Here is a 25,839-nt window from a genome sequence, read left to right as displayed (position 1 = left end):
CTGCCGTGTTCTCTTTCTGTTTATTAGTTGTTTGATTGCAGCCTCTTTTTGCCTTCTGGGCATTCTTCGTTGCTCTTTTAACTTTTCTTTTCTTACGTCTCCCTTACTGTTTTCCATAGATGATGCATGACTTTCCTGGCTTTCATCCAGAGATTTTGAGCCCTCCAATGATTTACTCCTTCCTAGTTCATCCAGCAATTTTTGCCCTCTTTTAGGTGCCATTTCTAGGTAAAAAACTGTTGTTCTACTAAGGGTGGTAACTCTTAATTATTAATTTTACTTTTGTTAAAAGTTGTTTCACTTACCTCTGTTCTGCCTTTGATGCCTTCCGCCTGCTGCCTTGCCCCCCAAATACTTTCTGTCGAATTTAGAATCTCCGACTTCTCCGTTGGTGTTTTTGGTCTTCTAAGGGCTGGTGCTTCAATTACACGCCCTTTATAGCCAGCTTACGAATTTAGGGGTGTCCGAAGTTTCGCAATGTGTTGCCTTGCAGACTCAGCTGAATTCACTGATCCAGCTAAAAGTCCGAGTCTGCAAAAAGGTGGGGGCTGAAAGGGGGCTAAGTTGGAGCTGGCGGTCAGTGGCGTTCTCTGTATCAGCTGCGTGTGCAGAGTCTCGTGGAGCACGGCGAGCCCTCCTGCTCGCGCCGCTCCCGCTCCCGCTCCTGCACCCGCTCCCCTCGTCTCTCCCTGCCTCTCCCCGAGGGCTCCGCTGTTATCCGAGGCTGGGGAGGCAATCTGTATTGGTTCGCCCGCTTGCCGCTGGTAACCGGCTGACGAAGGCTTGCTCCGTGTCCTCTTGCTCCGAGTTCCCGCACTCCTTGCTCCACTCTGTATTTCGGCGATTACAGCCTTGGTCTGGCAGGACGTGGCTTTGGCTAAGGCACCGCAAGGCGAACAGAGCCTTGAGGGTATGAAGGGTGAATACCAGAGGTCTTCGGGGGTTGCCAATAAATGGAAGAGAATCCAATGACATCTGTGGGACGCCCTTCAGTAGGTCCCAATCAAGGAGAGTTTCAGGTCCAATAGCAATTATCCTCAGGAACTAAGGGGTCCTATTAGTCTGAAAACCAAAACGTCAATGTACCAAGTCTCGCGATACTGGGCGTTAGAGGCAGAGCCGCCGGCTCCTGGCGTGTGCCTCAGAAGAACAAAACACAAGGTGAAGGGTTGAGTTGGAGGCAGTGCCGCCAGCTCTTGCCGTGCGCCTCAGAAAAGAGTGAAAAAAGAATGGGGTATTCTACTTCTTCCTCTCAGAATTAGGAGTAACAGGGATTAGGAACAAATCATGGAACAAAAACACCACCCTTGGTGCCTTTTTATTATGCTGAGTTCATCAGACCTTTGCGGTTCCTTCACCGCTATGCTGTTTTCCCGCGAAGCTCATTGGCGGATTCTGCCGCGTTCCACAGGCGGCTTTGGCCGCGATTCAACTCCAGGTAGCGGTAGCCGCGTTTCACAGGCGGCTGCTGCCGCGTTTTACAAGCTGCTTCTGCCGTGTTTCAAATCCGGTGGCAGTAGCCACGATTCTTAGGCGGCTGCTGCTGTGTCTCACAAGTGGCTTCTGCCGAGTTTTAATCTGGCAGCGGTAACCGTGATTCTTAGGCGGCTGCTGCCGTGTCTCACAAGCGGCTTCTGCCGCGTTTCCAAATCCGGCGGCGGTAGCCGCGTTTCCAAGGCGGAAACGCGCGTTTCCAAGGCGGAAACGCGCGGCAGCAGCCGCGTTTCCAAGGCGGCTGCTGCCGCACGTTTCCAAATCCCGCAGCGGGAGCAGCGTTTCCCAGGCGGCTGCTGCCGCGTCTCACAAGCAGCTTCAGCCACGTTTCCCAGGCGGCAGCTGCGGCGTCTCACATGCGGCTTCAGCCGCGTTTCAAATCAGGAGGCGGTAGCCGCGGTGCAAAACTGCTGAGGCCGCCTTCCAATCAGGCGAGGACTGATGTTTTCCCTGCAACCGGCAGTGCGGGACACGAAACAGCCGGGTTTCGTAGTGGGTGGTTCTACAGCTTTCGTAAGTTTTTTTATACACTCGCTCAAAAGTACCTAAACACACTACTGTGAACTGTAATCACAAAGAACCAGTCCTCATAAAGATAATGTTTACAAGTTCTGACAAGGTTACTCTACCCTGTGAGGACCAAGTCGGTCCCCACAACGTGGGTTATGCATACCTACCACACACACTCTGCGATAATGCCTATGGCTATCAACCAACACCAGTGTCCCTTAAATCCAGTGAACCTGACAAATAAGCTGTAAGGAATTGAAAGGAATTTAGGAATAGAGAACACTTATAGTGGGACATGGGATTAAGGGGCTTTCATATGTAGGTCTGAATGTGTGTCTTTCCACCAATTTGTTTTTGTTTCCTTTGTCTGATTTCACAATATAGGGGCCTGCAAATGTGAATTTGTGATTGTTCTCTTACATTTTTCTTTCCTTTCATGTTTCCTTTTAATGTCTGACCTATTGCTTTTCTTCTTCTTTTTTTTTTGGTAGACTTCGATTCCTATATTTGATTATCTATATTATGAGGGCAAGGTGGATTGCAGAAAGTGGGATCAGAGCAAAGTTTTCAAAGCTCTAAAGTTTGTTGTGCATCCGTCTTTTACATTTTTTATCCATTTGTCTAGTTGTTGATCTGAATTTGTAATTCATGTAATTAAGAGGTAAAACTCTGTGCCTCTTTGGCACTCATTATGATGAGTAGCCTAATAAAGGGGTCGGAGATTACCACAACCCCGGAGTTACCGATAATGGGGGTATGAGTTCAAACCTGAGGATCCACAAAGAAGTGACTAGTTACTAGGAAACTCTGCAATTTAGTGTCCGCTTTCCCAGAAATACTTCGGTTTAGGCCAGGCTTTCATGAAGAAATGTGGGCTTCTTTTACCACTGGAAATCTCTGGGTGAAAATTAGAAGGTCTGTGGTATTTCTGCAGAATTCATCATCCAATTTGTGCTGATGACTGCTGTTTCTGGTCACATTAGGATTAACAGGTGAATCGTAATGAAAGCTTAGGTGTTAGGATGCATTAAGCACTGTTTCTTGCACATTCACTCTGTGTGTGGATAATGCGTTCATTTTGCTTACTCTACTAAGCACTAAGCATCAAGTTAGAACTATAGGATAATCCTGGAATGGTAAAAACTTTTTCTAGATAATTTCAAAATGCACTATGAACTTGTAGTTCATTTACAACAGTATTTGGTTCCTTCATCTGCATGTTGCATATAATTTCAGTTAACTTTCTCAAAGCAGAGATCATTTTGTTAGGAATTTCAGAATCTCAGTAGCCATGGCTCCTTAACAGTCCTTTTAAAAACTACACAGGCATCGCTATGCCTTCGCTAGCCTTGTAAATGTGGGCAACTACAAGGAGGCTAATCTTCAGTCTCACGTACATCCAGGCAAGAGACTACCCACTTCACCACAGATACCTTTGATTGAACAATATATGAGATGGGAATGCATGAGTTTATGCTTCTTTTTAATCATTTATATTTCATTTTCTATACAATGCAAACTTTAACCAAGCCAGAAATTAAAGTTAAATTACAGTTAAAGGCATCTCAATAGTTTGTAGAAATAAATAATTTCTATCTTCTAGGCAGATGCTCTCAATCCAGGCATCAAAACATTCATTTCTGGCATTAAAAATTGAATCTGGTGTATTGCCCAAGTTACCCTGCCATTTGGTGCGAACAACATTGCCTTGGGTATTGTGTGACCCAATGACCCAATGACTTTCGAAAATTATTTCTCTGTTTCACATGCACTAAGGGGCCGATTCCGATTGGGGAAAGAAAAACGTCAGACGATTCGTAGTCGTTTCCGTACGAATCGTAATAATCCGTCCAAATCGCGTAGTACGAACTGTATCTCAAAAATACGTCCCAATCCTTGCGAACCGTAGGAAAATCAAGTGAGAATCCGTACGATACGGACTCAGGAAATAAACCGTACAATTTGTAAACATGCTGTACGACCCGACAAGTATGATCCAGACCGGGGACCGAGAACGCAATTCGTACGGGAAAACGTCTTCGCGCATGAATTGTGATTTGTATGGAAAACGTCGCGTAAGAGCGAGCCACACAATCAAATACGATTCAAACCCCCCTGAACGAAGCGCACGCGAATCCCAGATAAACGTCGCGTAAGAGCGAACCACAAAAGCAAATACGAATCAGATACTCTATCTAAACACCCGTTCCCTAGTCAAACACCAGTTAGACATGTTTCTACTCTTGCTATCGGATATACCAGACATTCTCTTTATTATGGAGACATGGTTAAACTTTATTCTACTCCTGATATACTGGCAGCCTTTCCCAACACTACTATATCCTACATGTTGATCAGCCAGTAGGGTAAGTTGGGTGGTGGAGTTGCAGCTATTATCCACAAGGACCACACATTTACCGCTATGTCATCTCTAAATCTTCCTGTAGCAGACAACATGGTTGTCAAGCTAGACTCCTGGGCAGGGCCATTAATTTGTGTCCTGATATACAGACCCCCACAACACATGCTATCATTCCCTTTCTCTCTGAGCCAGCAGTTGGCCATGCTGGCCACAGAACATGCTAAAATACTATTAATAGGTGACCTAAACTACTGGCAATGATGCACTTGGTGGACCTCAGTCCACTGAGTGGACGGAATTACTCTCCAAGCTCAATTTCACCCACCATATCTCCTCAGCTACACATATCAAAGGTCATATTTTGGACCAGGTATGGACTACTAATCTTGAGGTCTCTACACCCATAATACTACCATGTAACTGGTCCGATCACTATTTAATAAAATTCACAGTCTCAATTCCCATGAGCACTAAGACCCCAGCAACCATGGGGGGTATGATCAGGAAATGGAGCACCATTAATAAACCAGATTTCCTGGACAGCCTTATGAGCTAAATCCCCACACCTAACCCTGACGTGGATCTTGTTGAAACCATCATCTCAGACTGGCTGTTAGCAGCCAGCAACAAACAGGCTTCCTTCAAAAAACTTCAACTCGCTCGTCGATCTGAAGCCCAGAAATGGTTCTACTCTGACCTTAGAGCTCAAACATTAGATCTACATCAAAAAAAGAGAGGAAATGGAGACTCACATTATCTCCGGAAGGGAAACTTAGCTACCTAGCCGCCAGCAAACACTACAAAAAAGCCATCAATTTAGTCAAATCCTCCTATTTCTCAGCTATAATCACAAACTCTAACAATAAATCAAAGGATATATTCACAATAGTGAATGAGTTATCGAATGCAGAAAGAATTCTACCTAAGCCTGTTTCGACTCAAGACCTATGTAACTCTCTGAATAATTATTTCCTAGACAAAATTGTTAGCATTAAGGTCAGTATTTCCAGCTCCTGTCCCAAGGAGGACTCCCTGGCCTTGATGTCTAACCCTCACATCCTACTCCATTTCCTACTCATAGATGCTCAGTCCTTGCAGGTTCTCCTTACTAGGGTAAAATCTGGCTCGCCCAGGGACTGTTGTCCCCCTCATATCTTAAAGGACGTCTTTTCGGTCCTTTCTGTCCCCATCCAGACCTTCCTCAATGAATCTTTGTCTCAGGCAGGGTCCCTAAAGCATTTAAGGATGCAGTTGTGGTCCCCCTCTTAAAAAAACCTGGAGTGGACCCCCAGAATCTCTCCAACTACAGGCCCATCTCCCTGCTCCGGTATCTTGCCAATGTGCTTGAAGCTCACGTAACCACCTGTCTGTCTAATTTCATTAAGCAAACTGATCACCTGGACCCTCATCAAGCAGGGTTCTGCCCCGCCCATTCCACTGAGACTGTAATCTTAGCTGTACTGGACACCATGCGAGGAAATGCTGATCGGGGAATTCCCCAGGCCTTGGTCCCTATGGACCTTTCTGCCGGATTCGACACGGTCGACCATAACATCTTAATGGACCGTGTTGAACAGGCTGGCATCTGCAGCTCAGCCCGTATCTGGATTGATATATCAATTGGGTTTTTTTTACCCAAGTATGGTCACTGGGACCTGGGTGGACTAAGTATTAAGAGGAAGGGGTCCCAGTATGGAAGGACAGGACTTTAGAACAGTGAAAATATTGAATCACGCAGACAATCAATCAATCCACATTGTTTTAATCACAATGGGAGTAAACAATGAATGTACAAAAATTGATACATCAAGTACGTAGTTGCAGGTAGTGCCCCAAAAGAAAGGAAAGTGGGGGTGAGGATTGTGATTGTGTGAGGACGTAGTGCAGGGAAGCAAGAATGATTTGAAGGTGACAGACAATCAACCAATAGAAATCCGTAAATTGATAAAGTTACACATCATGTACAAAACAAAAGACTTATTAGTCATTTTTCAAGTAAGACATACTTCACATTGTTCAATTTATGAAACATTAGGTCGTGAAGTTGACATAAAAAACAAGTGGTTGTCGATGTTTCGACCCTTAACAATTACCCAGGATTTAGTTATATCCTTGCAGGTTAACACACATGGATGCCTTCACCAGAGTCAATACTCCACAACAGATGACTGTCAAGAAGGGTAAATGTCCTGTCATGGGATTGGTGCAACATGTAATTTGATCCATGGTGATGAGACATGTATGGATGGGTGTACAACATGCACAGAAGCAGTTCCCACACATTCCCAAACCATACCAACCCCAAACAGCCTATTTGGATCTCTTACCTGAACTGACATTTACCCATGTCAGTGCATTGAACGCTGATTTGGGCCAAGTTGCAATCCTTAAGAGGAATAGCAGGAGGACTGAGATGACACAAACAAACAACATGCACAGCAACCTGGGAATGACAGACACACACGGGCTCACAGTTAAAAATCTTTGCTAAAGAAATGGGCAGGTACAAAATACTAATAATGTAGTACACATGTAAATTTAAAGTTAAGTCCTTGCGCATTTCTGTGTGGCATGAAATCAGCACTTGCCTGACAGATCAGAACACACATCAAAGTGACTTTGCATACAGTCAGCTGCACACACACATTGCAACACATGCCACTCAATGCTACACGCTTGCACACTCATTCGCAGTGACTCACCATTATGAGAAGAAGTTGCGTATGAGCTGACTCCGGATATCATTCTCAACGGGTAAATACTCCTGCTCCTCAGGATCCAGGATGAGTGACACTGCCTTCTCAACTGCCATGTTGTGCAGCATGCAGTACACGATGAAGATATTACAGACCTTGGCCGGGGCATATGGGAGGTATCCGCCAGTCTTATCGAGACACAGGAATCACCTCTTTAGGAGGCCAAACGTCCGCTCAATCACTCGCCTGGTCTACCCGTGTGCATTATTGTACCGCTGATCTGCAGCTGTTCTTGGGTTGCAAAGAGGTGTCATCAGCCATGGCATGTTGGGATATCCCGAGTCATCTACAAATATACATCATGTAAATAAGTGGTTCATGAGATGCTGACAGGGCTAAAGATACTGAAACACACAGGACAAACAGAGTTTACCCACCAACCAGACATGCCTGATCATTGCACAGCTGCAGCATCATTCTTGGCGCCCTGCTACGCCTCATAATGAATGCATTATGTGCCGATCCTGGAAAACGTGCAGAAACATTGGAAATCAGCATGTCAGCAAGACACACCACCAGGGCATTTATTGAGTGATAATGTTTTCTGTTGCGGTAAGCCTGTTACTGAGCCTGTGGTTGCAGCAAAGCCACATGTGTCCCATCAATGGACCCAATGACACGTGGCATCCATCCCAGGGCATAGAATTCACACTTGACATCTCTCAACTCTTCAGGAGTAGGAAATTTGATGAATTCATCAATGTGCTCCAACATGGCTGCTAAAACATAATGCAAGACATGGCTGAACATCGTTTGGGACATGCCACCTACATCAGCTATGGATAATTGAAACGTACCTGTAGCAAAAAAAATGGAGGGCTGCCATCACTTTCAGCTTGGGGGTCAGCGCAGTAGGATACCTGTGTTGCGGTTGGACTGCCATGTGGTTACAGCCTGTTTCTCAAGTCCTGAATCAACTGTCAAGTGAATCTGTAACGTCGGATGCAGGCACGTTCCCTCATGGTAGTCTGGAAATGGCCTTGGTAGAGGCGGTGCCCTGCAGGACATATTTGGGAAGAATGGAGAATAACTGTCAGACAACATCAATGGCAATGTACATAGCACATGCAAAACTGCTACTACACATCAGGTCACTATGGAGTCTGGCGTATGCAATACATCCAGGACACATATGCCAGCTTGCTGGAACTCCTACGAAAACCCAGATACACCTGTTGATTGCCTAAAAAAACATAACATGCTCGGAAACACATTGCGATAACGGTGTGCATGTGACAACAAAACGACTCAGCCCTTGTCAGGATGCAGACATGTGTGCCTTGTGAAAAATGATGTCTGATGCCATCAGACCCAAAAGCCGTGGCAATGCACATGTGGCATGGTGTGCGTACATGTCAAACTGTTCCCCATCTCAACACAGACCTATGTTAGATGCACCAACAGCAGATGCAGTTTACGTAACACAAACAACAAGCTCAAGGTTTAACATGACACACACCAGACATAGAGACATAGGGTCATGCCGAGTGTGAAATGTCAAGTGACAAAGTGCCCCGGTCTCTGGTATCATGAGACAGGTGCCCATAGTGATGACTGTGCCATTCCAGTGTTGATGTGCATGCCAACATCTGCATAATGGTACACACGTGACAAGTGTCAAGGTGATGTGGACCACATAGTGCCCCATCACACATAACATGTGCTATATCACTGCCTGACACACCTAGGGCATGCACATGTAAGTATGCAATGAAAAGAACTTGATAGACATCCTTGTTTGAACCGTACCCCTACATCCCTGCCATGTGTGCGCCTTGTATCACTATTGTAATGGTGCCATGCATGAGAGTGTGAAACGCCCCATACCCCTGCATCCACAAATGCATGTGAAACGCACCATGTGAAACGCCCCGTACCCCTGCATTCACAAATGCGTGTGAAACGTACCATGTGAAATGCACCGTGTAAAACGCACCATACCTCTGCATTCACAACTGTGTGTGAAATGCACCATACCCCTGCATTCACAAATGCATGTGAAACGCACCGTGTGAAATGCACCGTACCCCAGCATTCACAAATGCGTGTGAAACGCACCGTGTGAAACGCCCCGTACCCCTGCATTCACAAATGTGTGTGAAATGCACCATACCCCAGCATTGCGTGCGTGTGTGCACATCGTCTCACTATTGTCATTGTGCCAAAAACGAGCGAACCGTACCCCAACATTACGTGTGTGTGCGCATTGTCTCACTATTGTAATCGTGCCATACGCGAGCGAACCGTACCCCAACATTACATCCGTGTGTGTGCATTGTCTCACTATTGTAATCGTTCCATAGGTGAGCGAACCGTACCCCAACATTACGTGCGTGTGTGCGCATTGTCTCACTATTATAATCATGCCATACGTGAGCGAACTGTACCCCAACATTAGGTGCGTGTGCGCATTGTCTCACTATTGTAATCATGCCTTACGCTACGTGAAATGTACTGTACACTTGTGTGGATCTCTAAAAATACTTAGAGGACACCTAGGGGATGAGTAGTAGGCCCTGAATGCAGCCTGGTTGTCATGGATACTGAGATTTGAGTGTGTGCTACAGGTGTCCTGCAAAAGTCAGTTGGGCAAAAATATACAATGTTGCAAAATTATTGTGGAGCTGAAGCTCAAATTTTAAACCATGCAAATGTGTGTCAGGGCCTTATGTTTAAAGGGATTGGATGAAACTTAGGATGCAAAGTAATCTGGCCTATCACACTATACTCCTGGAACTGAAAGCCCCTCAGCAGCACTGATTTAGGGCTGCATGTGGCTGTGAGAGAGCACTTACCTGCACAACATTGGAGTGGACCACACTGCTGCTTTGTCTGCATTCCCCGGACTTTTATGTTGCGTACTATGGAGAGGGCACCAGCATTCACTGAGGAGGAAAACCAGGCCCTGCTAGATGCCCTCCTACCACAGTGCAGCAAGCTCTATGGGAGACCAGGAGAGCAGGTGAGTGGTGACTGCACTAGCTTTGACTGTGCACCTGTTGTGTGAGTGTCACAACAGGCATTGTGTGTTGGTGGGACAGACATGCAATGTGGTTGTGATTGAGTCCCTGGTGTGTACATTGTGGTGTCTCCCATGCAGAGCATGATGTAGTTCATGTGTGTTTACTCCTCACTTGCATTATGCTTACTGTGACATTCAATGCAGAGTGAATGACACATTCAGCCGTGCCACACCTTGGTGGCTTTATTCCCAAATTTACTGAGGTGCAACAGTGTTCCCCCCGGAGTGACAGCTGACTGTACTCACAGATGTCTATGACTTGTGGGGACCTGTGGTGATATTGTACAAATGATGTGTTTAACCTCATGGACATTGAAGTGTGTGAATGTTCCTTGTCATCTGGGTGAGTGTGTATGTCATGTGTTGCACCACCGCTGCGTGGCGAATGCAGCAGCTATAGCCATCTGATGTGACAAGTAAGCAGTGCTGTGTGTCTGACTTGCAAAGTTAGCACGACACCTGTGACATCTCTTTGTCAAGTGGCACAGGTGCAAAGTGAGGGTTGTATCCACTGTTGTCAGTGACAGGCGAGTGATCTGTACCAGGGTGTGTCTGTGTGGTCTGCCGAGGGTTCTTAAGTGGAGTAGGATATGTAATTGCTTGCCACCTGTTGTCCCGTGCCCTGCAGTTGCATGTGTTGTCCAGTGTGTGCCATGATCAGTGAGTGTGTTGCACCCGTTACGCCATCTGCTGCCTTTCAATGCCACGTAGTGCATTGGGGTTTGCCCACAGGCCTAATTCACATGGTCAAGGATGCAAGTCCTGTCAGCATCCTATGCCCTGTTCACATTATCAATGTTGTGCAAGTGTGTGTCTCTGTAACATGGAGTAGGTGTAGTGATGTTGTTTCAATGTGTCTTCCTGACAGGTAACTGCCTATAAAAAGGGGGAGATATGGATGGAAATTGTCAGGGCTGTCAGGTCTGTGGGGGTACATCGCAGGTGGCTGCGCAACATCCAGAAAAGGTGGCAGGATGTCCGGTGCTGGACCGGGCGTATTGCCCGGGTCCAGCTGAAGATGGAGCCTCCACACTGGCATGGTGGAAGCCGTCAACTCAGCCCCAACATTTTCCAGGTCCTGGCAGTGGTCTATCCAAACCCAGAGAGGCAGTTGCAGGAGAGACAGCAGCAAGGAGGGGTTCGGTACATGGCTGTTTGTTGTGTTGTGTGTCACCTGCTTCTTGAGGTGCTCTGAAGCCTGGAAACACTCCTACAGTTGGGGTGTCTGGTCAGACAGGTTATATCTGCAGTGTAGTTTCAATTCCCCATATTCAGCTGGTGCTCTTTTTCATCACGTCCCCTCCTTCACATGTGTCCCCTGGTCTGTGTGTATTCACATTTGCACATGTTCATCTAGGGTGCAAGATTATTAGACTACACATTGATTAGTGCATCATGTGGGAGGGTCGTATGTGACATGTGTTTGACCTTGCCTGTGACATGACCTGTGAACTGTGTTTGGCCTTCCCATTTGTTTGCACTGATGATGAGTCTCAACATAGGAGTTTGAGGATTCTACTGTACACTCTTGCAGCATGCATGACCCATGTTGTGTTCTCAGACATGATGTACATCAGTTGGGAGATATGCATAGTGCGATGACGGTTTATCATGGCACAGTCAGCTCATTCCAGACCCACGGATCAGTGTGCCCACTACAGTCCCCTGAGACACCCTGGCCTCATAATCATGTGTGTCATCCAACACTGTTCCCATTCTATGTGGGTTCTGCATGGGTCTGCCTCTGTGGTATTGGTCCCTGGCATAGTTTGTATTTATCCTGTGTCTGCTACATGTTCCCACTGGACATGGATACAAGATTTGGCTTGTGCATATTCACACTGGGCAGTGCCTGTGTGCCTATTCACAACAATCTGTTGTTGGTTGTTAATGACTAATATGTATTGGCAGCCCCACAAGGTGCTGATGACACTCAGCTGATTGTCTCAGTGTCCCACTCGGTGGATTCCAAGGCAGCTGATTTTTCACTCTGCATGTCGGAAGTCATGCAGTGGATGAATCTGAATTTTCTCAAATTGAACACTGAAAAGACAGAATTCCTCGAGTTTGGCCAAAAAACATCGATCTGGAATCAGAGGTGGTGGCCCACATCAGCGGGAGCATGTCCGGTTCCAGTGGTCAAAGCGAGGAACCTTGGCATAGTATTCGATAAAGACGTCCTGGAGGCCTCAGGTCAATCAAGTGGTCTCTGCCTGCTTCTTCACGCTCAAAGGGCTTAGAAAGATACTGCTGTTTATTCCTTTTTATCTTAGGAAAACCGTCATAATTGCTACCATCTTTTCTAGAATAGACTATGGCAACGCCCTTTATTTAGTAACAGGCTGTGCCCTAATGGCCAAGCTGCAATCAATACAAAACGCTGCAGACAGACTACTTCTCAATCTGCCTAAGTACCATTCCACCTCACGCTCCATTAGGCAGCTACACTGGCTCCCAGTTCAGAGGAGGGTGGACTTTAAAGCACTCTGCCTGGTTCATAAGGCACTGTCTGGAGATGGGGCCTCTGATCTTCAACAGCTATTCACAAGATACCTGCCAACTCGCTCTCTGAGGTCTGCTACGCAGGGTCTGGTAACGGTCTCCAAGATCAAAAGACAACGTTGGGGAGGCAAGGGCTCCTCCTATCTGGCCGCAAGGCTATGGAATTCTATACCGCAGCAGCTAAGACAAATCCCCAACAGGAGATTGTTCAGGAAGGAAATTAAGACATGGCTTTTTACCCAATAAAACATCGGTCAGTTCATGCTTAGACGCCTCGGAATTAGTGCGCTTTAGAAATACCATCAGCCAGTCAGTCAGCTTGGGTTACTTTTTGAATTGTTACTGCACAGGTTTTGTTAGCCATATTCTGAGTTCGCACTACTTGAACTGTATCAATCACATTGACTGAGAGATGGGGGTATTGTGTAGGGGAGGTCTAATGGGCCTGCTTGATTTGGTCTTTGCAGTTGTGAACTATGGGTGAGAATTGGCTGGTCAATGTTTCACCATGCACTTCCCCTGTGATGGTGGCCAGTGCTTTCATTTAGGGCTTAACAGCCTATGTCATTTGTTACCAGACATGATTGTGCCTTATTCATTTTTGCCACAGGTATGTAGTTCTGGTTCAACACTGTTTTGTCTTAGTTTGCACACTACTGTGTTGAAATTTTGCCTGGGGATAAAGGTGTGTCCACGATGCAGTAATGATTTTGTTCATGATATTTGCAGGGCCATTAGTTTAAGCATTGTCCTGATTTGGGACATGTGGGCCACTTCACGTGACAGCCAGTGGTCTTATGTGCTAGCAACAGCTAATTGGTGCCCCTGTGAGGACTGACATATTTCAAGTTGTTTCACACTGATGATTGTACCTTGGCACTCCCAAAACTTGTTAAAAATGGTTCATTTTTTTGAATGTGTTAATATGATGAATTGTGTAAGTAACACTTATGTGCCTGCATGATAGTTGTCTCACAAGGTAGTGCACACAAAACGACATTTGCAATTTTTTGGAAGAAGCAGGCAGCTTTTGAAGGAGGCCAGTGTTAGTGATTACTGTTGTGCCCTGATCTCCATATACATGTCCCCACAGTGGTCTTGAGGTCTTGAAACTCCTTTGTTGTGAATTGTACAAACTAATGTGTGTCAAGCCATCAAGACCTCCGTTGGACCATGTACATGCCAAATCTGCAACGCCATTTGTTTCTAACAGTGTTTCATCTTAAAGGGTGCCAGCTGTTTCAATGAATGTGTAAATGATTTTTGTGTGCATTTCATTGTGAGACATCTTTCATGCAGGCACATACTTGTTCTCTTCACAAGATGGAGAATTGACACATTCAATACATGTCGAATGTGTGAAGTATGTTGAGTCCCAAGATGCCAACAATTTGTTACATTATTTTTCACCCAAATATACTTACAGGGCTCTGAGTGTGGTGTCACCTGGGGGAGTGAGGGGGGTTAGTTTGCCCTGAGGGGCACCACAACTGTTTATTTATTTGTAAACTTGAGGTGGCATCACTTCATTGTATAGATCTGCTCTCCTGTAAACAAACAGAAGCTTCTCAGTGTAATCCTCATTCAAGTTGTGGCCTGGTGTGTTCTTTGGATCCTTGTGTCCAAGTAGCATTGTGTCTATACCAACTGGGTAGTACAAGTCTCAAATATGTGCAGAGCTATCTAGCTGTTACTCATGATGCATGCCATGATTTGCAGTGTGACCCACTGATGTTGTGCTCATGTGTCAGATGTGTACAGGTGACTGATGCTTTTTTGTTTATTCTCCTTATCCACAGCATCATCAACAGAGACAGGAGGAGACATGAGCACGGACCAAGAGGAGGGACCCAGCCACAGTGCCACCACAGCTGAGGAGTCGGAGGGAGCCAGTGGCATGGAGGATGAGGGGAGTCAGGCGGTGGAACTGTTGGAAGGCGACACTGACGGATCCGTTTCTGACTCCCGGGAGGAGGGGGAATATGCCATGACAGCATCCAACAACACTGTGTCTGTCCCCGCCTCCTCCAGACCCATCTCCACCCTCCCAGTTGCTAGGGTCCCTTCAGTCCGTGCAGCCCCCCATGTCTCCTTCGGCCCCAGCACCACAGCCCCTGTCCCTGTCTCCCCTGCTACCCTCAGTGCAGAGTCTGTGGACCTACTCCACCAGATTCAGACATCAATGCTGACTGTCCTCCATGGCCAGACTTGAATACTGACCCAGTTGTTGTCATTCATGGAGGGCATGTCAGCTATGATGTCTGTCCAACGTCAGATTCTCACGTCCATGGACTCCTCACTGACAGCAGCAGTTTCACTCCTGCAGCCGTCCATCCCCCCTCCTTCGGACCCATCCACACCCCCCTCTCCCATACCTGTCCAGAGCACACGCAGAACAACACCATCACGCACACCAACGGACACAACCAGCACACCACCACAGAAGTGTAAGCACACATCTCCTGGCACGCAATCTCAGAGGGCTGAAAGCACACCCACAGGGACTGGGACAGAGAGCAGACACGCAGCCAAAGACAAAGTCCGCAAGACACAGCCTCTACCTCCACTCCCATAGTGTCCCCTGGTGCAGGTGGTAGTCTGGATGAACTGGGGATACCTCCCCCCTGCACCCACAATACTGACCCTTCCCACTACTGTCCCTGCGGTGCCTGGTCCTGACCCAGATGATGCCCCCAAGAGTCAACAACCCATTAGGTCATTCATGTGCAGGCAAGTTTGGGGTCGACGCCCTCCCGAACGTCCCCCGATGAGATGTTGATGTGGACTGGCCATTGGCCTTGTTTGAGCCGGGACTCATTTTTGCACTTATTTTCATTTGAAGCTGAATAAAGCATTTAATTTTTCATTCTACACTATTGCATTTCAGGTACTTGCTTTAGGTGCCGAGGGCCAAGGAGTTGGTGGTAATGTTTTTGGGTTCTGAAAGATGTTTTTTGATGATGGTAATGAGGTGGACCATGGTATCTATGTGCCATCACAATATCTCTGCAATGTATCATTAGTTGTGTGTGTTCAGTTTGGCTAGATACATTGTCCCAAGGAGTGTTCCTTCCTCTGTAACACCTGAGATCTTCACTACAGACAGTTGAACAATTGTTGTGCTGACATGTGTGCACATTTCCTTTTTTAATGATGGTTCCCTTCAGCAATGGCCATGCCTTCTCACAGATGTCTACTGCTCATTAGTCTGTGCCATCCATGCTACTCACTGTACTTGTGTTTTGAGTATGTACAAAGGCCTTCATGGACACATTCACCCTTTTTCTCACTATGCAGTTGTGTCCTCACAGCCTACCCCTATGTTGGAAATTGTTATGCAGGGTATTTGGGCACATGCCTCACAATTTAGTGCATTGTATCTAAGGATCTTCAACCATATTCCTTCCATGAGAGACTTCATCTTGGTGGTCTGACCACCACCTGAATATTCATATCAGCCCAGGGATGTACGTGACAGTGTGTGTTCCCTTTCGCTCTCTTTGTTTGGTGGGCTGGTACATGACTATACATTATTGTGTCATGATGGTAGGGTGTGTATGTTGCCAGCAACCTCCATGGGTGGGTATGCATATGGGATTTGACATCACACCCACATGTGGTGTGACACGCAGTGTGTGACGGAAATCCATCCTCCGTGGAGTGAGACACTGTTGTAACTGATGTGTTGCTATGGCACTATCATGAAACTAACAAGTTAAGGATGTGCACATACACACATGTAGTTGTGGTATGCTGATGATGATGTCCCCCCCTATATCTGAGCACTGCAGGGAGTCCTCTGCACCCCCCCTCTTATGTCTGGGCACTGCTGGGAGTCCTGTGCGCCCACCCCCATACTGTTGGGCACTGCTGGGAGTCATATCCACCCACCCCTCATATGTCTGGGCACTGCTGGGAGTCCTCTGCACCCACCCCTCTTATGTCTGGACACTGCTGGGAGTCATAGCCACCCACCCATCTTATGTCTGGGCACTGCTGGGAGTCATATCCACCCACCCCTCATATGTCTGGGCACTGCTGGGAGTCCTATGCACCTACCCCTCTTATGTCTGGGCACTGCTGGGAGTCCTGTGCACCCACCCCCTTACTGTTGGGCACTGCTGGGAGTCATATCCACCCACCCCCATACTGTTGGGCACTGCTGGGTGTCCTCTGCACCCACCCCCATACTGTTGGGTACTGCTGGGAGTCCTCTGCACCCACCCCCATACTGTTGGGCACTGCTAGGAGTCATATCCACCCACCCCTCTTATGTCTGTGCACTGCTGGGAGTCATAGCCCCTCACCCCTCTTATGTCTGGGCACTGCTGGGAGTCATATCCACCCACCCCTCATATGTCTGAGCACTGCTGGGAGTCATAACCACCCACCCCTCATATGCCTGGGCACTGCTGAGAGTCCTGTGCACCCACCCCCATACTGTTGGGCACTGCTGGGAGACCTGTGCACCCACCTCCAGAATGTTGGCCACTGCTGCGAGTCATATCCACCAACCCCTCCTATGTCTGGGCACTGCTGGGAGTCATAGCCACCCACCCCTCATATGTCTGGGCACTGCTGGGAGCCATATCCACCCACCCCTCATATGTGACTCACCGTACCGCAACATTCATGGAGTGTGTGTGGCTCGTATCACCATTGCAATGGTGGTATATGCGAGCGCATGTGACGCACCGTAGCCCAATATTCATGGTGTGTGTGCGGCTCGTATGACTATTGCAATGGTGGTATACGCGAGCGTGTATGACCCACCGTACATGTACACTTCTGTTGTTGCAGTACGTTGTTCTCACCGTCTGCGCCGTCGTCGGTTTCTATGCACCAGGTCGTAGGCGTACAGGACTGGGATGACACGGATGATGGGGTTCATGGCGTGTATGTCACGTACCGGGGTGCGGTTGAGCCGAACTCTGCTTTTACGGCTGTTTTCGGGTCCCGTAGAAAAAGGGTCGTACGGAGTGTCGCAAAGACGAATCGTACTTGCTGGGCCGGAAACTGCTGCTTGTCTATGTATGGACGTAGCGTACTGCGTGAACCGGATTCAAATCGTATGTATTTTTGTGTCGTACGGTGTTTGGTACGAATCATACATAGATATACTTTGGGTTAGGATCGTACTTGATCATACTTGATCATACGTACGGGGACGTTGAAGGTGTACGATTCATACAGGAAATACGTTCCGTACAGCTATTCGGAGCGCATAATGGCAGAGGAGCATCGCCCTCTGGCTCAGAGCCAGCAGCTTAAAAAGAAAATTATATTTCATTACTGTTTCTTTTTTCAGCTGCTGGCTGAACCAGAGTGTATAGGGAGGGAAGAGGCCAGGCCATGGGAGGGAGGAGTGGAGTGCACATGTCTGTTTGGATAGCCATCTTAGGCCGGCCAAACAGACATGCACAGTTAGGTGTCTCCTAGCTGGGTTAGAAAAACAGAACAGACACCCTGTGCCTGAGCGAGCATTAAACCAGCCTACTCAGGCCAATCAATGTGCTGCTCTCATAGCATGAAAGCCGTGTGGGATTTCACAGGGTGTCTCTGATGCTGTCCCAGTGTCTGCTGGGACTAAGGTAGCAGCGGAACTCTGAGGCAGGAGGTGATCCGCATCTTAAGATTACTCTTATTTGTTCCTTATTATTAAATATCCCCTTTGTGCACTCATGCTCCCCCGCACTTCCTCCATCCATCCCACCACTTTTTATTTGGGTCAGCCACCACTGGTGTGGGCTCTTGGAGTCCCTGAGATTCTTTGTGTACCCTCCGAAAGGGCACATCCTGCCAGGTTGCACTATGTGACTCTCTGGTATATTCTTGAGGGCCTCTCTTGCTCATATCCTAAAATGTAAAAAGATGAGATGTGGGCTAAAGCAGCATGCTGTATGCTAAATGAAATATGTTACAAATACCTAAAACTTTTACAACACCACAGACACGCTAAAAATATCTCCTGAGATTTAGTTAAGCACTTTTATTGGGGGAAACCCAAAAAGCAACAAGTATCATTCAGTTGTTTTTAAGTAATTCATTATTTAGTCAGTTTTAGATAATTTCTCAAAAGTTGATGAATAGTTTCCTGAATATGCCTGAAGACCATAGTGCATAGTTATCAAGGGCCATGCAGGGGGGTGCACGGAAATGCAAAACCTATAATGAGATTTACCAAGCCATGCAAGGCCACCTTGCGTAGCCCTGCACTGCATGGTAAATCAGGAGAAATGCACATCAGAGCAAGTCGCTGGCTTGCGATACTCTGCTCCAAGGAGGCGCTGCATCGGTGGTGTGTGGGTTTTCCCACACATCGACCCATGGATTCCGAGCAACTCCCAGATTTACTCCCCTCCCCTCTCCATAGAGTTGGTGCAGAAATTTGCTACTGAGAGCCACACACACAAGTTTCGCACTGGAAAGTAAATAAAAAAAATGTGTTATGCTTGGTGTTACTTTTGTGACACAGACCCAGTGCAAAATATTTGTAAATCCACCTCCTTGTCTTTTAACCCCATGTAAGCAACACACAGAGGAAGCTGGGAAGGAAGTCTTGAGCTTTTCTAAGCTTGCCTTATGTTTAATTCAGGTATTTAAGTTCTGTTTACTCTTTGTATTCTGGTACACACAGTTCTGCTTTCCCTCATTGCAAATTCAGTACAACAAGTTAAAGGTTCAAAATACAAAAACGTATTTACTAAGCTCAGAAGGGCATATTTTTGTAGGTTTTGCATCGCCCTTGTGCCATGCATGGGTGCGCGAAGGTGATGAAAAATGTAAGTAGGTTATAACGAGCCACACACGCCACCTTCCATGGCCCTGTGTGGCTTGATAAATCCAGAGTTTCTTTGCCCCATGGAGGTATATTGTGGGTGGTGTGTGGGTGATCCCACGCAAAACCTATGAATGTTGACACTTTCCCGGATTTACCATAATCTGGGATGCCTCCGAGATGAGGTGTAACAAGGAGAATTATGTTTATTTCTCCTACTTCTTGAGGGGCTGCTAACAATGCAGGCACACTTGCACCATGGTGCAAGATTGCCTGCATTGACGCTAGGCAGCAGATTGTGCACCAGCGTTGGGAAAAGGCAAGAATGTATCATACAATGTTAAGTGTAGTGCATTTCTACCCTTTCCAGTGCATTCCTACCCTTTCGCAGTAAAGTGCAGCAAGGTGAGTGATATACTGATAGAAATTCCCCATAGTTTGTTTTTTCTAATTCTTGTGAGTCACGTGATAAGTTTAGAGGCCACAGCAAATACAGCAGCAGTGCTCCTTTGCTTCTGACAAATAAAATTAGAACAGTAGAAGCATTGATCCAATTTCCTCTCATACACATAGAGACACAAAGCACTTTATTAGCTGTACATGAATGTTGAATTCTTTAGTTTTTTAGAAAGTTCAATGCTTAACACACCATTGATTGAAAGTGACACAAGCTCACATCCCGGCAAGCCAAATACTGCCGTAATCATTCTGAAGTAAGCAAACTGAAGAAAATAAAGTGAGTACTGGTAACATGTCATTTACAGTGTTTAGAAATTGCAGAAGTACAGATTAAAGTACTAAACAATTACATGTAATTGTTATTACACACAGAACTGCATTTGCAACAAAAGTGCACACGCTCTCACTTGCAGGCAAGTACAAGAAAGAGAGAGGAAAAGCAACAGTCACAGGCCTACAGGCTATATAGCACAGGTAGGAGCAGAGTAGGCACCCCATACACCTACCACGTTTACACAAAGGGCACATAGACACTTCTAGCAGCAGTACCAACAGTACCGTACCTCAGACTACAATGGGAACTTATGGAAGTCTAAACGTCCATCACACAACAGGAGTCCGGGATACATGAAGTCTTGGCATAGTTATGAAGTGACATCTTTGTGGGATTATGCACATAAATTGGAGATATTATTTAATATATTGAAAGTCCTTTAAAGAGATATTAAACTTGGCATCTTTGGCCTGGTTTCTCCTGACTTTTTACCTCTACCTCCTGTATTTTTGATGGTATACTGGATTTTGCTATTGCTGACTAAGATGCTTTGGGCACTTTGCCACTGCTGGTCAGTGTCAAAGTGCAAGTGCTCCCTAGGGACCTCGTTACTAAGATTGATTATCCATGATTGCCAACTTTGATTTATTGGTAAGTCCCTAGTCAATTGCACTGAGTGTGCCAGAGCCTGTAAATCAAGTGCTAATAGTGGACCTGCAGCACTGATTGTGCCATCCACATAAGTAGCCCCTCCAAATCTGTCTCTGACATACCACTGTAGTGTCTGCAAGTGCAGTTTGTAACTGCCATGTCGACCTGGCAAGTGAACCCACTTGCCATCCCCCAACCTTCCCTTGTCTTACATGAAAGGCACCCCTTATATAGGCCCAATTTACCCCATCGGCAGGGTGCCATTTATTTAAAAGGTAGGACATGTACTGGTGTGTTGTACAAGTCGTGATTGTGAAATACTGCATATTTTGTTTTTCACTGTTGAAAGACTATCTGTCCTATGTGCTAACATGGGAGTTGCTTTATAACATCTTACATGTATAATTTCCCATGGGGACAAGATAAAGGAATGGAGTTTAGGCTCTATGAACTCACAATATAATAAAACATCATTTTAGGGAGATGGTTTTTAAATTGTGTGTTTGGAAATGCCACTTTTAGAAAGTAGTTTTTTATTTTTTATTTTACCATTTTGCATACCTCTGATGTTTTTGTAGTTTTGTATGTGTTCACTGTAGACAGCCACCAGGGGGGGGTTGAGGTGTGTCCTGCCTTACCTGGGTAAATCATAGCTGGGCTGAATAGACCTTGGCTGCATGTAAAGTAATGGGAGGAATTTCACTAGCATCTGACTAGGCTGTGTCTCATTTTCGGAATGCTGTCTCCACCTCCTGTGGTCATGCTGCACCACAGAGGATATAACTAGTGTGCACTGGGTTCAGACATCATTGCCACAAGGAGAAAATGGTGTATAAGTATTGGACTTTAAACTCCGGAGAATTAGATCACTTCTGAACTCAAGATGAACCTTTGCCAAGGAGAAGAGCAGACGAGGTGTAAGGAGGAGTACTGCCCCTTGCTGTGTGCTTTTCTGGGTTAGCCTGCAGTTGCTGCTTCTGCCAAGGAAAGGACAATGAGTGGAACTTTGCTGCGAACCTGCTTGAAAAAGAATCGCCAAGGTCTTGGGTGTGCTGGCCTCAAGTTCTGAAGTCTCGGGGAAACAAAGACTTAATCTGCAACCCACTGACCAGCACCTGCACTCCTGCATTCAAAAGGGTGCCAATTCTAATTCCTGAGCCCTATCAATTGTGTGTTTAGTGCTGCAAAGCAAGAAAAACAACTCTCATGCCGTCAGCGACAGCGCTAGTGACGCTGCAACCTGCACCGATGCGGGGCCACCACTCGTGAAGTGCACAGCGCACCTCCCTGCCTGCAACGCAGCTCTAACACCCTTTGACTCCTGCCGATGCCTGTAGTCATCAGCCTTCCTTACTCCGGAGCTCACACTGAGGCCATCTCCGCCAGCACAAGCATCCCGTTATCATGGAGCCGATAACTGACAACTGTGACCTCACAAATTCTTTGGCTTTGCATCACCTCACAGGGACCGACGCCTCACCGCCAATGCCGCCTAACGTCCCTTGTCCTGGATTCGACAACTCACCTCCTCACGGACCCGATGCCTCGCCTCCCACATGGCAAGTAGGGAACTGGTCACAACACCAACGCCTCAACTCCATGTGCATCGTCCATAGACTTTGTTTTCCAAGGTACTGTTGTTTGGGGGTCCTTGTGACTCTATTTCCGATGCGATGCACCTCGCAGTCAGTGCCATACTTTGGAATGATGCTTGACAGAATGTCGTAATAGCCCCAGGTGGGGATATTTGTTTCAACAAATGCTATTTAGGAAACAACTGTTCTAAAAGTTATATTTTGATATAGGTACCTTGGATTTTTGTCGTTGTTGTCTTGTTTGGTTTAGGTAAAGATACTTTATTTTTCTACACTGGTGTGGTATCCATATGTGGTGTTTTCACTATGTTACAGTGTCTTTTAAGTACAAATATTTTACACATTGCCTTTGGGATAAACCTGCCTGCTCATGCCAAGCTACCAAGGGGGTGAGTAAGGGTTATCTAATGTGTGTAACTCCCTTACCCTGACTAGAAGCAAGGGTCCCTACTAGGACAAAGATGCATAACTCTGCCAATTAGAGACCCTATTAATAATGAGAGAGGTATGTATTACCTGCAGGTCTCAAAACACTGTTCATAACAATAATAGATTAAGTTGCATTCAGTGACAATGGTGAGACCTGAAGGCCATGCGTTTTAAGCCCATTTAAATAGCTTAGTGACTTAATCACTAACTGCAGAGGTCAATCTTTATCTTACCTATATGTCAGTGGGTCTAATAATCCCCACAGTGTCGATCGAAGTAGTATCCGATTGTTCTAAGCTTGAGAGTACTATGAGAGTGGAAATTTTAATAGGCATCAGTTATTCTGTTTGTCAAGTTAGTGTATATAAAAGCTGAACGAAACAACCTGGCTAGTGATTGCTGCATTACTAAAGATATCAAAAAAATAATACATTGCCAGTACTGGTCTGGGTCCATCTGGGCAGTCTGGGTAGTCTGTTTTCTGCTTGATGATTACACATTGAGTGTCATATTTCCGAGAATTGTAGCACTGTGCAGCGCAGCAAGAGCAGTGACCTGTATCACAGGGAAGGGGAGTAATGCACAGTATTTAAGCAATATGATGCATTCCTGTCATTTCCCTGTGTGCTGGGGTTGTTTTGGCAGCCTATCACCAAAGCAGGAACCCTTTCACCATGGTGCAATGGTGCCTGTGATGTAGGGAGGATTGCTTGTGTGTAGGAAGGGGCATCTTTCTGCACAAAAACAAACCAGAGAGGCATTTTCCTCTTTCTGTGTGTGTGTGCGCACAATGCAGCACACATAGAAAGAGGAAAAACAAGGAGAAACACAAATATTTTCTTTCGGGTTGCAAGCTGATAGTAGCGTCTTCAGCCTAATTTTTTAAAACTATTTAGGGTGCCCAAATGTATAAAGAAAGACGCTTTCTTCTATCACTGCCTGCTGGTGTAATGGATAAGCAGAGTGTTCCTTAAGTGGTGATCTACTATCTTTAAATTGAAATACCGACTGTATAGTAGGAGATCAGTACTTGTAATGGCTCCATGTTCTTTACTCCCTCTCATTTTTTTCCATGCTATTCTTATCCCGCTGGCCGCCCAGATAAAACTATTCAGTTCCCCCTGTAGCTGTTTAATCCAGTGTGATTTAAATTCTAGCGGGATGGTGTTAATGATGTAGGTGAATTTGGGAAGTATTAACATATTTATCGCATTAGATCTCCCTATAAAAGATAGTGGTAGACCAGCTCTTGCTTTTAACAGCTCTCTCATCTCTACCATCTTTTTCTAAAAAATGTACTTGCGCTAATTTGTCTATGTTTTTCGTCACCAATACCCCTAAATATCTTATCCTGTCCTTTGATTGGGGATTGTGAGTTGGAGAGTACCACTCCATAACTTCAGTTTTTTGGTTATTAATTTGATATCCTGAAACTTCCCCAACTCCCCAAAATGTCTCTAATCTTTGGTAGTGATGTCGCTATTTTGTTTGTGAAGATCATTAGGTCGTCAGCATATAGTGACACTTTTTTCTGCCACACTTGGAACTGAAAGGGGATTTTGTAAATAGTCAATTTACCAAAATATTTGCTGTAGGGCTTTTATATATACAGTTCACCACCTTTGAGAATCTTTTTCCTAACCCATAGCAGTTGGTAACTTTACACAGAATGAGCCAGTTGACTCGATCAAAAGATTTAGCTGCGTCAAAAGTAAGTACTGAGAGAGGAATTTTTTCTTGCTTGGCTAGGTCTATTGCTCCAATTAGTACGTGGGTCAATTCATGCTGCTGTCTTCTTCTTGCCCAGTCATCTGGCCAGTATCTGAGTGTATATTTTATAATCTCCATATAATAGTGATATAGGCATGTAGGATTCACAGCACTTCCGGTCCTTCAGTGGCTTCAATATTATACTAATAGTAGCCTCATTCCATGAATTTGGTAACACCTTTCCCTCTACGAAAATGTTATTCAACACATTAGTTATTATGAGGGCCACAACTTCCTTTAGGGCCATATACAACTCATTTGGGAGCGCATCTGGATCCGCTGCCCTTTCTTTAGCTTCCTTTTCGCCTCCAACAATTCTTCTGTGGTTATCTCAGAGTTAAGAACCTCTCTATGTTCATCTTGTAACATTGGGATTTCTGATGTCTTTAGGTAACAGTTAATTTGTTCTTCTGATATCTGTACCTCTTCTGTACATACATTTTGGAAGAAATTGGTTTGATCCTCCCATCAAATAGCTAAGATCTTGTTTCTATTTTGTTCAGTCGTCAGCTTCCAGGCAAAGAGTTTCCCAGTACCTTCTCCATATTCATAGTGCGAGAACTTACTAGCTTTCCATTTATCGCTAACTCTGACCTCTGAAATGTTTAGTACATCATTCTTCTTCTCTTTTATATCTTCTTCTATTTGCTCTTGTTTCTGTCTGGAATCTTCAACCTCCAGAGTCCTGTATAACTTCTGAATTCTGGATTCTAGCTGGTTAATTCTGGTCTTGGTATTACTATTTTTATAGTTGGCCAAACTAGACAACGTCCCCTTAATTACTGCTTTATATGCATCCCAGACTATATGGATGGAACCAACATTTTCATTTATTGAGAAGTATTCCTCTGTCTCTAGTCTCAATGTGTCTACAATGTGCTGTTCTAGAAAAAGGGTATGGTCTAAAGTCCATCTAGGGATTACATGGAGATTCCCTGCTTGTAACATCATACAGACTGCTAAGTGATCAGACAAATGGGCTAGTATATGTTCCACTTTTTAAAAGTTTTTACTTAGACCTTTAGCCACTAGGGAAAAAGTCTATTGTGGAAGCATGACAAAACAAAATAGAAGGGGGTTCCCCAAGGGAATTATTGATGTAGGCAGGAAAACGGGGAAGAAATACAGTATAAATAGAACAACAAAGACCCTGCCTATGTACTTCAAAGAGGTCCCCTAAGGGATCCACAAGGATTATACAAGGGGTGACATTAAACATGTATCAGAGCCATAGACA

This window comes from Lissotriton vulgaris, chromosome 1_1, assembly GCF_964263255.1.
Source record: "Lissotriton vulgaris chromosome 1_1, aLisVul1.2, whole genome shotgun sequence".
NCBI classification, from domain to species: domain Eukaryota; kingdom Metazoa; phylum Chordata; class Amphibia; order Caudata; family Salamandridae; genus Lissotriton; species Lissotriton vulgaris.
Note: the sequence above shows the minus strand (reverse complement) of the source record.